The sequence below is a fragment of the Adiantum capillus-veneris genome, chromosome 18 (assembly GCF_014529385.1).
Source record: "Adiantum capillus-veneris isolate H3 chromosome 18, ASM1452938v2, whole genome shotgun sequence".
NCBI lineage: Eukaryota > Viridiplantae > Streptophyta > Polypodiopsida > Polypodiales > Pteridaceae > Adiantum > Adiantum capillus-veneris.
The window spans coordinates 135,975,511-135,981,146 of record NC_140948.1 but is presented as its reverse complement, the minus strand read 5'-3'; positions in this window follow the sequence as shown (position 1 = coordinate 135,981,146).

Below are 5,636 nucleotides of genomic sequence, written 5' to 3'. Positions count from 1 at the left end.
GATACACCTTTTCCAAAGCCTCTACACTCAAAATCCTAGCTCTAAACTCATCTGCAAAAAGTGTGCATAAAGACAGAGCCGAAATTTTGAAGTGTCCGAAACTGAAATTTATGAGTACCTATGTGTAGCTTATGTTGCTACAATTCTAACGACTACTCGCAGGCAAAAAATAGACATTGTTTGATATACTTACGACCGCAAATAGCTCATAGATGCGCGAGCGCGTTCGCTCCATTCCGTGAGGAATGCTTGGCGTTGTCGCGTAGCTCTTGCTAAGGCTAGCACGATGGTGCAGTCGGATCTACAATGTAATGAATTAGCGGGGAGTTGCGTCAGGATGAAGCTCACGCTCTCTCTCTTCCTCTCTCACACATAGTTGACGGCAGCTTAAAACTATGATTATGATAAAGTTCTCCTTTACAAAATGACCTAGGTACCTTATATACTAAGGTTACCTTAGGTTAACCAAAAATAGAGTTTTGAGGGGTCCAATGGCTTTGTATTTACAATTTGGAAGTGCCATTGCACCCTGGCTTCTACAACTAGACTACTTACTTATTACAAAATGATTTTTATGACCATAATCCTCAGCATTCCATAACTCTCAAAAAATAAGGCTTTGTTGAGTTATGTGGTGCTGTTGACCCAACTGTCAACACTCCACCCCTCCGCGTTCATGTCGTCCCTGACATGACCTGGTTGTCGATGTCGGTGTGGTCTTTGTTGTCGTGGAGAAAGTATACTTTGTAGCCTTTGCACGAGCTCATCCTGTTCGTCCAACCCAATGTACATAGTCTTCACATGATTTAGGAAATCGTAATTGATGACGAACTTCTGCCAATTTTTTGTCTTTCTCAGTTTCAAAAACTGCTTCTACAATCTATAGAATTGAGCGGTTGGCTTTTAGATCTTGTGAGCCAATGACAACTTTGTAAGGATCCTGTAGAAATTGTCTGGCTAAACCTTCAACCACTTTAGGCCAAGTTTTACTCAAATGCAAAGTCTGTTTTTTAGGTCGAATCTGGGAGATTTTTCTTTTTTGATTTGAGGTTCCAAACCCATGTTCAATATTCAATTTGCCTCATCAAGGACAATCTTTTGCGATCCGCTGATTGCTGCTATGTGTGCTCTTATTCATTGGTGACTCCTTTGTTCCTGCATCAAGGTGATCAAAGCCACATTTGCCATTGTTAGCTTTAGTTTGCTGTGTAAATTGTTATATTGCTTCTACTTGATACATGACTTAATTAAAGCCTGACAAACCCCAATTAATTCCCCAAGTTAGTAACTTGCTTTGAAAAGGGCTTATCTGACATTAATCATCATTGACGAGCTATCATTGTCCATTTGTCCCCAAAATTGGTATACATGATGTATAGGGTATAAAGATGGGTATCATGGCTTCATATTTGAAAAAAATTGTATCTTTGGCTAAGGGTTAGACTTTTTTTTGTGGGGTAAATTTAACCCTTAGCTTGTATCCTCTATTCATAGCCTCCTGACAAAGTTTGGCTTGATTTGGGCTTGTATTTGGCAATTTTCTAGATGTCAATCTTGAGAATGGCTGCTAAACACATGTAGAACTAATGATGATGACTAGAATTTGACTTGACTCTTGGTTGCTCCTGCACACGTCTATCACAATAGATGACTAACTATCATTTTTGCCCCTCTTGTTTGTCAATATTGTTAGTCCCTTTTGTTTGTTAGGCTTCATTAAGTCACATACAAGATATAAAATATATAGTATAAAGATCTACTTCCTGTACAAGGCCTTGTAGTCGCATGAAGTCTTTGATAGGCAACTTTACACTTGATGGGTGCTTTTGTTTAGTCGATCCCCGGCAACGGCACCAATGTTGCGGGAGCGAATCACACCACCCATAAAGTGAATGTAACACAACCTAAATCAAATAATGTCAATCGAGGACACAAATGACACGATAGGCACACAAAGAAAATCTCTTTAGCTTGTCAGGCTGAGACCATCCTACACATACAACACTCTAGAAGGCTTACTAATCTCACTATTCTCAACTACACCACCTAGCCACATACACACAAACTGAAGGAAACTCACTAAATCATGCCAGAATTGTACGAAACTTAAGGAACACCACCCCCTCACTAAGATACACATGTCCCAAAGCCTCTACACTCAAAATCCTAGCTCTGAACCCATCTGCAAAAGACGCATATAAAGATAGAGCCAAAATTTTGAAGTGCCCGAAACTGAAATCTATGAGTATATATCAGTAGCTTATGTCGCTACGATTCTAACAACTACTTGCAGGCAGAAAACAGACATCGTTTGATATACTTACGACCGCAAATAGCTCGTAGATGCGCGAGCGCGTTCGCTCCGTTCCGCGAGGCATGCTTGGCGTTGTCGCGTAGCTCTTGCCAAGGCTAGCGTGATGGTGCAGTCAGATCTACAATGTAATGAACGAGCGAGGAGTTGCGTCAAGATGAAGCTCACGCTCTCTCTCTCTTCCTCTCTCACACACAATCGACGACAGCTTAATATTATGATTATGATAAAGTTCTCCTTTACAAAATGACCTAGGTACCTTATATACTAAGGTTACCTTAGGTTAACCAAAAATAGAGTTTGAGGGGTCAAATGGCTTTGTATTTACAATATGGAAGTGCCATTGCACCCCGGCTTCTACAACTAGACTACTTACTTATTACAAATGATGTTTATGACCATAATCCTCGGCATTCCACAACTTTCAAAAAATAAGGCTTTGTTGAGTTATGTCGTGCTGTTGACCCAGCAGTCAACAGTATGTGTGTGTGTGCGCGCACACACACACACACTTGCAATAGCTCAAGCTCTCCCCTTCTCTATCTCTTAACATGGTATTCGAGCCTGGTTGTGTCTAAGGAGCTTGGAGTAGCAAGCAAGGAGCATCAAAAGAAGTGGTACTAAGATTTTCGAGAGCCATTGTCAAACGACTTCCTATTGAGGTACATTTTCTTGCAGATTTTGTGTCTTGGGTTTGTGTTTGGTCCTTTGGACTACAATTGTGTAGCTAGATATTTTATCCATGTGTGTTTCGATCCAAGTTTCGAAGTTAGAGTGTTGTATGCATGTAGAAATGGTAAGATCCGGGTCTCTACAGGTCTACATTTTGGTGGTGTAGGCAGTTCTATTTTGGTTGTAGTGTTCACGGATACTAGCTAGTACTATAGAACATGATTATACATGCATATTACGGTTGTAGGTAGTAACTTTCTATTTTTAGTAGGCTGCTCAGAGATAATGCAGAGAAGTAAAGTTTTCTTACTGGTAAAGGCTATTGGGAGTAAATTGATGGAGGGCATGAGAAAGCACCAGTGTTAAATGACTGGCTAGGCATAAAAATTGGCTAGGGTGAGGATCACTTGTTATTGACTCCCAAATTACCAACCTCCAAACGAAGCTATAACATGAGAGGAAAAACTAAGCTGAAAATGTGCTATCCACTCAATGAAGAGAAGATTCTACTAGAATGGAAATGTGAGCAATCCCTCTTATAGCTCTCTCCCACTACAAAGTATAGTTACAAGCATATGGCTAGGTTTATAATCTTTCAAATCTCTTTCTAGTTCGCTTCTTTATCATAGCTATGGCAATAGAGAAGAATCTAGGCTAATTTTTCATCATTCATAGCCATAGTGGCATGATTATGTACGTAGCTTCAATGCGGCTCTCTTTATTCATTTTTGTCTACACAAGAAGTTTTGGACAAATTCTCACAATAATTCCCCCATTGTGACTTACCTCAATGTCATGAGCTTCTATGAGGGAGGCACCGCATACCTAGCTAGGTATGCGGTGCCTCTCGAGCAGAAGCTCATGATGTTATTCATTGTATGAAAAACACTAGAAAAGGCTTCGTTTTCCTACATGAGAAAATTTCTAAATCTTTTTGTGCTAGTCCTTGCGATTGAAATCTCACATTGATCTATAGAAAATCATTTTGACAGTTTGGTCTGTTGTATACAAAGTTCAAGCCCTCTTCAAATCAACATGAATCACAAAAGTGTTGAACACAATGTATTTTGTGAAAGTTAAGGAATCTGAAATTGTTATCTGTAGAGATTTTTGCAGCTCCCATGATTCATCTCCTGCACTCTACTATGAAACTCAGGACCTTGGTCATTGAAATGGGACTGCTCTACTAAATTTATTTTTTCTTCACACAACAGAGGGCCCACAGGGGGAGGTCTTTGGTCATTGAAATGGAACTGCTCTACTAATTCAACAGAACACGGATAAATTTTTTGTAATTCTGAGGGTTTGTATGATACCGTCAAGGTCGTGGGTCGGAGGGCTGCAGACCTTGGCCATCCACTCAGCTGTACTGGCCGGAATGTAACCCTGCAACCGCCCAATGCTGGACAGCGAAATTTCAGGGATCACAAACAGTCTGAATGTCAATCGCCTGCCTCCAGCTCAGCATGCAGAACCGCAAATGCATGGAAATCTGACACATCAGCACACGGAATTGATCGCTTGCCTGCGTTTGACCTTCTGAACCAACGGCCCTCCTTCCCACAACCGTTGATGGCCGGGAATGGTCCGATGGTCCTTGCAATCCTGCTCCCACAGGACTTCCGGCTCCGCCGATTGCCCTTTGGTCACAGGGATTCTCCTTACACCGTCAAGGTCGGCGATCGCGGGGCAAGAGATCATGGCCGTCAACCTGCTTACCGTTACTGGCCGGAATATCAGCTGCAACGGTCAGATGATTGCCAGGTCAGAACCCGGAACCTATTCCCATGCATCCAATGAGGAGCAGGCATGTCAGCACAGGGAAAGCACGATCAACTGCTGACACAGCTGCTGGCGGAAAAACTGCAGCCCGAGATGCTCGCAACCTGCCACCTCAGCTCCCGGAATGTGGAATCTGTACCGACTGTCCTTGCATTCAGATGACACCTGCTGGCCCCCCGACGCTTGAAGGGAGGGAATGGCCCTGGAGTGGCCTTTCCCCTGCAATGCAACTTCCCATGGCTCCCGGCTCTCGGCTCCCGGCGGTCGCCAGAGGTCGTTGCATTACGGGGAAATTCCACTCCAACACCATTCCCTACCCCATCCATCATTGACATACAGACTTGTTCCATACAAACCTACTTGGTCCACTCCACAAACACGCGCATAATGGTGAAATGGCTTGGCCTTGAGTGAGTTTCAGGAAGCAAATCCATAGAGTTCTATTTGCAAGCTCAGAATTACCCCTATAAAACAATGGAAAGGACAATTCTGCCCCTCTCCTAGCAGAGTCTTGGGTGGACAGGGCAGTCGCACCTTGTAGGTTGTATATCTTCCTTACCTTTGAAGATACCGGCAAGCATCACCTTCACCATCTCCCTTGCTTTAGTATCTCAAACTTTTACAGGCATTATTTGAAAAATAATAAGAACAGTGAAAGACCATCCATAATCTCTTGTTTCTTGGAGGCACCTGTATATATTCCACGAAACTGAGAAAAGGAGCCTTGAAAGTTCACCTTCTCTGGCAATATCGATTGGGATTCACCACTACAAATTTTTGTCTGAAAGTGTAGCCCCAACGGGAGTATAAAACACACATAAACTTCATCAATCCAGAATTAGACCACCTCTTAAAAATTGGGGTCTTCGTC